Consider the following 8,970-nt stretch of genomic DNA (forward strand, 5'->3'; position numbering starts at 1 on the left):
CTGGCAAGGCCAACAATTCGTCCGACGGTGTGCGCAGAGGTGTAAAATCCTACTCAGTACTCACCATATTTATCATTATGTTATATCAGATGTAGCTAATTACGTTCTCTTAGCAGTTTTAATTACAAATTTATGGGGTAAATTCCTATCGTCTTCCCAGGCAGTTCCACCCGAAGGGAACACTTCTCTACGGCCACAAGGTTCTCATTCAAACGCCACTCTGAACTACACAGAGAACTACACAGGCAGAGGTTTCTCCTATAGGATCCCTAGCATAAGAACTCATCCCATAAATTCATAAATAAAAGCACTAAGTGAAACCAAGAAACTACATCATTTCAACAACATAATTTACATATGGTTTTCCCTTTCGGGAGGCCCCGAAGGGATTACACACAACTAGGAAATTACCTTCAAACTCTTGGCGAACTAAGCGCCTTCTTGGCTATTCTACTAGCAGTGGTGGTGGCTAAACTACGAATGAAGTGGTGCTCTGGTGGAGAGTCTTGATGCTCTGAGTGCTTCGTGCTCTCTCGTCTTTTGTGTTTTGTTCTTGAGCCCAGCGTCTCCTTATATAGCCGCGAGGAACGCCTTCAGGAGCCTTCCTTCACTTATTTTACACATGATAGCATGCACGCGTGTCCCTCTAGGGTACATGCGTGTCCTTCTAATAATATAGAAAAGTACACCATAGTATGCACGCGTGTCCTACTAGGGTACATGCGTGTCCTTCTAATAATATAGAAAAGTGTGAGAGAGTGCCGACAAACTTCAATCTTCAGGAAACTCTGCTTTCTTCACGTGGCATTGTCTCTCGGTGAATAATTGACTGGCCTCTGTGTACCAGTCTTTGCTCCTCGGCTATACGGATCATCATGCGATTAGCCTTGAGAGCTTCTTCTGCCTTCAAGAATCCATGTGCCAGTGTATGCGTACACACATGCCAAGGCTGCTTAAATATTCAGCATTGCTTTATTTATTTTTAATTTAACTTGCTTAAATATTCAACATTGCTTATTATTTTTTTCATTTTTTTTCATTTTTTTTCCGGGGGGACTTCCCTGCCCATATAATTGATAATACCTTATCAATATTTAAAGGATCTATTATGGGAATTTCTATCAATATTCGGGTCGGGTATAGGTCCTCCGCGCCCGAATAATTGATAGCAATATCAATATATGCGGTTTGGGCTTTATTCAGGCCGCTGCCCATGCCCTGCTATGTCAACATGATCATCATCATTTAACAGATTGAAATCATATTTTTCATCACATTCTTTCTTTATTTCTTCAAATTTTACATCCATTTCTTGCTTTAATTCTTTTAATATTTCCTCCTTTAATTCTTTCTTTATTATCTTCGAAAATTCTTCAAACCTTTTATCCATTTCTTGATCTATGTATTCACTAGAAGACATTCTTGATATGTCTTATATTTTGGAGGCTCTTCCTTCTTTATATTTTTAGAGCTTGATGCCTCCCCCTTTGTGGGAGTTGGTAAAGCAGGTATGCCTCTTTTCATTTGGATATAGTCTTTAGCCTTTGGATCAATATAATAATCTGGTCCTAATACCTTTCTTGCCCAAAGTAAGGCATCATCTATATTATAATATCTTTTGAATGTTAAATCTTGTCCTTTCTTTTTGCATCTAATTTTTCAATCATTATATTTTCCCATTCCAAATATATACCGGGTTTACTTCCATCAAATATAAGATATAGTGTTTCACCTTTTGGTATTTCGGTCTTTTCTGGCTTTGGCAATTTTTTGTTTAGTTCGCTAAAATATTCTGCCAAGCTATGAGGACTTCTACTTTCTCTTATAGCTTTTAACTTTAATAACTCTTCAATATGCATTTTGAATTCTTCAATATCCTTTGGAGTAGCTTCTATTGGTCCTGACTTAATTATATAATCTGGATTTATGATATTTATTTTGCAAACTATAGAGTTCTTATCCCAATGTTTCATTGGTATTTCTCCGATAATTTGTATGCTTTCTAGTCTTTGCACAATCTTATCTATATCCTTTTTATATTTTATATCTCTATACCAATTTGGAGAGAATGATTGTAACCCAATGCATTCTGTACATGTATTTTCTATATGGTATTCTTCTATGGTCTCACTAAGTTCTTCGTCTTTACAGAATTCAAGGGGATCCAGACTTGCGCTATATTCATCATCTAAATTAGATATTTCTACATTTTGCAAGGACTTTCTTTGTTTTCTTACTTCAGATATGTATGGAACATTATCTTGATAAGGGATAAATGTTACACCTTCTTCATGTATGATTGTGGTTTGTAAAGATTGTTGTAAAAATCTTAACCCTATTATCACGTCATCATTTATTACTGACAAATCTCTTATTGTAATTTCATCTATTATATATTTTGTGTCATTTATGTAAGCTTCAATATTATATGCTAGCTGATTATGTATCTTCTTTATTCCTGACATATCGGTAGATACTTCAGCTTTATTATCATCTATAGTTTCAACTATTTCGGGACATCTCATAAAATATTTATCATGGATGATGTTCTTAGTGCAACCAGTATCTAATAGTGCCAGTATTTTATATGAAATATCTGGCTTAAGAACAATCCTGACTGGGATCTTTATTCCTAACACTTCTTTGAATGGTAATCGAACAATATATTTATTCCCAAAGCTAGTAATTGCATCTTTCATTTGTAACTCATCGAACAATATATTTATTCCCAATATATTTATCTCCCTTTTTATCCCTTACTGTTACCATTTGCTCTTTCATTTCCGTGATTTCAGCAACATTATTGTCTTGCTTATTACTATTTTGTAACTCATCTTTAAGTGTTTCTAGTTCCGCTTCTAGCTTATTTATTCTATTTTCTAAATTTCTAACCCTACTGGATAATATTCGTTCTTCTGGTTCTAATTCTATTTCTTGTCTCCACTTCTGATTATTGGCTCTTAGACATGAGGCACATGCTTGTTTTAAACACAAGCTACATGTGAACCTATTATCTTGGCTTGGGTAATATATACAGAAAGCACATTTTATGTTATAATCACCTTTTCCTCTAATCCAACCATGTTCACAATCTACTTGGTTCATCATTTCAATTTTTAAACCGGCTAATTCATCTATCAGGTCTATTTCATCTTCACTTGATTCATATTCTGGAGCCTCATTTTCTATTTCATCTGTCTCTATAATTGAATATATTGACTCATCGTCTTTTATTTCATCATCACATACTAATATATTCTCATTAACGCTATCTATAATTAATACTCTCTCTTGTTCTTCATATTTGCTAGAGTATCTTTTCTGGTCTTTATTAGGACAAGTTCTACTTAGGTGATCAGGAGAGTTACATATGAAACACCTGCATGTTTTATCATATGTTTTCTTAGGATTATATCTCCTTACATTTCTTTTATGCAAGAATGGGGCTCTATTGTCTGACCTTCTTAAGAAATATCTTTTCTTTGTTCTAAAATTTCTATTATCTCTCCTTTGTGGTTTATAGTGTTTGTTTTTTCTATGCCTTTCTTCTCCATATGTTAGTGGTATTTGGACAATGTTATTGCAAAAATTGTAATCGGATTTCTTCATAGATCTTTGGGCTTGAATGCTAGTACACACCTTTCTTAATTGTTTGAAAACAAATTTTATAGCTTGGGATATATTTACCACATTTCCTCCTGTTTCTTGTTTATACTCCTCAAATATTATGGAACCTAGAGGATCAGGAAACTTATTAAAATATCTTTCTACTACACCTACATTAAAACCTTGTTTAGCAGTAGTAGCATTATACAAATAATGTTGTGAAAATTCTTTTATACCTTTCCAGCTTGTTAATGTTAATTTTTTTTATTTCTCTTAACCTTTCATTTTGTAATGAGGTATGTCCTAATTCTGGATCTTCTGCTATGATCATATTTGAAATAACATTCGCAAAATTATTAGGGTTACCTCCTGCCCTTTTTAATTCTTCATATTGACTAGGGTATGACTCTACCCATTGTTCCCATAGAACTTTTACAGATTCTCCTAAGAATGTTTCAAGATATGTTAGCATATCTTCTACCTTAGTGCCTATATTATACTAATTTTGTATATATTTTTGCACTATTAAACCTTTCCATATGCTGATTATATTTGGCCAATCTATTGGATCATGAGCTGCTAGGTTTAATATAGCGCCATCATTCTTATAATTCTGAAATTGCACTGGTTTTTCAAAATCTCTTCTTTTAGTACCCATATATCTATATTGCCCTGGGATATATGTAGGTTGATAGTCATCTTTTTCTGGAGGCCATTGTCCAGCTGATCTGGTAGGTCTTTCTCTTTCTCCTTCTCTGTTTACAGACAATTCTCCATATCCTCTTCTCCTTTTACCACTATTTTGTACTTCCATGGCTTCCATTGCATTGTCTAAATTATGAAGTCCCACATCATCTAGTGAGTTGTAGAAATCACTATTTTGTTCTGAATCATCATATCTTTCATCTTCTAACCACATTTCTTTTATTAATTCTTCCTCCTCCTCATAACTTTCTAATAATAACTTATTATTGATATCCCATTGCTCTTCTTCACTAATAACTTCTTCATTTTGAAAAATATTCTTATCCTTATCCTTATTATTATTATTATTATTATCATTATTAATGATAGCATTTTTATTAATAATAGCATTTGCTTTTCTTTCTGCGGATGCTATAATTTTATCTTCCATGGTTAAACTACTAGTGGCAAACTTTTTATCATTTTTTAGTTTCTTCAACCTTGCAATTTCTCTAATGATAAATAGTTCTCTTTCTCTAATTTTAGGCCAATCCTTTGTCATAGAATGACTATATTCCCATTCAATATGCTTTAGTTTCTTTTCCCAATGAATTACTTCATCATCTAAATCAGCCTTTTCCATGCATTCAGATATACCTTTATTTTTCTCATCATTAATTTCTGATTCTGACATAAAAGATTCAGAGTCTTCTATTGATGCAGCTTTATAGTTCATAAATCGAATGCTGCTACTTCCTTCACAATTTTGATAGCTTATGTAGTTTTCAGGTTGCTTTAATTCTTTTTTCTCTATTAATTCACCTATCTTCCATTCTTCTCCAGCTCTTTCTTCAGAACCAATTTTAAGAGGATTCATAAACTTTATACCTTTTGATTGCATACTATCAATTACGTCATTCACATTTACTCTATATCTGGAGCTACTTCTATTAGTGAGCCTTCCTATAAATTCTATGCTTACTAGCAAATTTGTTCCTTTAAAATCTTCATAACCTTTAGTTTGGAAACCAAAACTCATTTTTTCAATAAATTGTTTTACGGGCATCATTAGGTCTGGAGCTATATAGGTTATTAATCTATTTTCATTCATGTCTCCTTCCAAAAATCCTAATGCTGCTTCGTCTACAGATTCCCATCTTCTGTCTAATAAGGTTATCAAAACCTTCGCACCTAATTTCTTCCTTGTCATACCTTTGACTCCTATGATATACATGCCTTGATGAATATATTTGTAACCACAATATTTTAATTCATTTTCAATATTTTTGCTTACAATTCTTAAATCTACTGGGTGTGTTAACACACTTAATTCTACTTCTCGAGATATTCTGTATAGACCACTCTTACTTTCAAACATACCCATGTGATATACTTGTTGTGGTTTTATTTTTCTTAGGGTATCTTTCTGATATCTTTCTAGATCCCTTTGTATATCTATAACTTCTTCAATACTATCAATATCATCAGCTTTGCATGATAATCTATGCTTCATGGCCAGAGGTCTTGAATCTTGCCTTACTAATTGGAGAGTTTTGTCTCTTCTAAGGAAGCCTTTAGATACATCCATTTTTCTGAATTAATATTTCTGGTAGAGGAAACTATTCCAGATGATGATAGCACAATTTCTTTGTTGCTTTGAACACTTTTTAGCTTATCTAATACTTGAATTAATAGTTGGATGATTGTGTTATTTTGTCTTATTATTACTTTGGAATCTTCTTTTGGGGAGTCGTGATCGGAGAATCCGACAGGAGGTGACAGGTATTTTGCTACTTCGTTTAATGCTTGAATATATTCAGTCATATAATTATGAGATAATCAAAGTTTTAACCTCTTGCACCAACTTTTTTATTTCAAGTATATCTTGTCTTGATTCAGTGCGTGGGAGTGACTCTTTGCCTTTACTTAAGTAACAGCCTATTGATAGCACTTCTTCTTTAATATAATCGTTATTCTTGCAAACTGTATTCTGTCTTGCTTTTGCTTCCTCTAGCTTATGTAAAGCTAGATCAATTTTATTATTCAACCCTGAATACTTATCAGCAAGCTTTTGGTATTCTTTGAATAAACTTTCAAATTTTTGGTCTAAATTATCTTGTCTTTTCCCCCAAGATATGTAAAAGTTATATATCAAATCGACGACTGTATTTAACTGACTATGAGATGTATGCCAGATATGCTCTTCAAAGGGATTTACTCTACACCTTAAATTTAGATTTTCTTTAGTATTTATTACTTTACCTGCGCTAACTTCTAAGTTTAAATATTTTAACCTTTCAATGATTAAACGCTGGACCTGATACCAACAATATAGGGATATTTAAATTCTATCATTAATTAATCAACCTTATTTAGCTTAATATGTGATTAGGTTAATTTGGTATTAGGTGAAGGTGGTAGACAGGTATGCTTTTATCTTGAATAGAATTCACTATTCACTAGGTAGGGCACTATTCACACTAGTGCTCCACTATTGAATACACTATTTGGAATAGTATTTCACTATTCACAGCAATATTTAATTCAATATGATTACCTTCACGTTTTAACTTGATTATGTATTTATTGCAGGATCTATTCTGGGCTGGCGAGGCCAACAATTCGTCCGACGGTGTGCGCAGAGGTGTAAAATCCTACTCAGTACTCACCATATTTATCATTATGTTGTATCAGATGTAGCTAATTACGTTCTCTTAGCAGTTTTAATTACAAATTTATGGGGTAAATTCCTATCGTCTTCCCAGGCAGTTCCACCCGAAGGGAACACTTCCCTACGGCCACAAGGTTCTCATTCAAACGCCACTCTGGGCTACACAGAGAACTACACACGCAGAGGTTTCTCCTATAGGATCCCTAGCATAAGAACTCGTCCCATAAATTCTTAAATAAAAGCACTAAGTGAAACCAAGAAACTACATCATTTCAACAACATAATTTACATATGGTTTTCCCTTTCGGGAGGCCCCGAAGGGATTACACACAACTAGGAAATTACCTTCAAACTCTTGGCGAACTAAGCGCCTTCTTGGCTATTCTACTAGCAGTGGTGGTTGCTAAACTATGAATGAAGTGGTGCTCTGGTGGAGAGTCTTGATGCTCTGAGTGGTTCGTGCTCTCCCGTCTCTTGTGTTTTGTTCTTGAGCCCAGCGTCTCCTTATATAGCCGCGAGGAACGCCTTCAGGAGCCTTCCTTCACTTATTTTACACATGATAGCATGCACGCGTGTCCCTCTAGGGTACATGCGTGCCCTTCTAATAATATAGAAAAGTACACCATAGTATGCACGCGTGTCCTACTAGGGTACATGCGTGTCCTTCTAATAATATAGAAAAGTGCGAAAGAGTGCCGACAAACTTCAATCTTCAGGAAACTCTGCTTTCTTCACGTGGCATTGTCTCTCGGTGAATAATTGGCTGGCCACTGTGTACCAGTCTTTGCTCCTCGGCTATACAGATCATCATGCGATTAGCCTTCAGAGCTTCTTCTGCCTTCAAGAATCCATGTGCCAGTGTATGCGTACACACATGCCAAGGCTACTTAAATATTCAGCATTGCTTTATTAATTTTTAATTTAACTTGCTTAAATATTCAACATTGCTTATTCTTTTTTTTTCATTTTTTCAGGGGGTCTTCCCTGCCCATATAATTGATAATACCTTATCAATATTTAAAGGATCTATTATGGGAATTTCTATCAATATTCGGGTCGGGTATATGTCCTCCGCGCCCGAATAATTGATAGCAATTCCCATAATAGATCCTTTAAATATTGATAAGGTATTATCAATTATATGGGCAGGGAAGTAGAAGCAATCATATATATATCATCAATGTCTCACACACCACTATATTAATTTACACATACACACATGTATAGCTATATACAATTTCTCCTACATATGCATGTTGCCTTCGGAGCCAGTGCCATTAGCCTAATTGGTGCCTTCGGAGCACGATGATAATTGGAAGTGGTTCATGACCTGGTCGATGGGGGCGGAGCGGGTAATAGTATTCTCCCTTCGGATTTATGACCTGGTCGAGCAAAAATCCCGCTATTTCCTCTTGAAGTGCTTCTACGTGCTCCGTTTCTAGGAGCTTGTCCCGCACCTCTTTGAACTGTTAAGAAGGAGATCAATATGCATGTGTATTAGTTGTGTGACTAGATATCGATAATGGTATAAAAATTGTGAATAGTGTTCTGACAAGCGTACCCATTCCTGTCTTTGAGATCTGCTCCTTTCGGACGCAATCATGCGAATGTTCTCGCAAACGCAGAATGCACACATATCAGTCCCCTGCGCCTGCTTCAGGGCCTTTATTACGAGAATGGAATTTAATTTGATCAGATAATAATTAATCAAGCATGATAATTAAAGAGATGGCAGCTAGCTAGCTAGTACTGCTTAATTACTTACCTTGGGTCGAAACCATTTCAGCTGTGGTTTCCATTCGCCTTCCGTGACGCTGATGAACCTTGCCCAAGCCCTGCCCGCCGACAAAGAAAATGAATAAAGGGGTTATTAAATAGTTCATATCATGAAATGACAAACTAAATAGGCCGAGATATATAGTTAATAATGATTGAAATTACCTGTTGACTATCCCAAACAAGATGTTATAGTCACTATTTGCTTTGAGTAGCGAGTCCAGTATTTCAAC

At 34.9% G+C, this 8,970-nt stretch overlaps 1 pseudogene; it reads right to left on the bottom strand.

The window, feature by feature from the left end:
- Positions 1 to 2,706: 2,706 nt before the first annotated feature.
- Positions 2,707 to 5,191, bottom strand: LOC147988183 (uncharacterized; annotated as a pseudogene).
- Positions 5,192 to 8,970: the final 3,779 nt, after the last annotated feature.

Source organism: Triticum urartu, chromosome 1A (assembly GCF_056163025.1).
Source record: "Triticum urartu cultivar PI428250 chromosome 1A, HENAU_Tu73, whole genome shotgun sequence".
Lineage (NCBI taxonomy): Eukaryota > Viridiplantae > Streptophyta > Magnoliopsida > Poales > Poaceae > Triticum > Triticum urartu.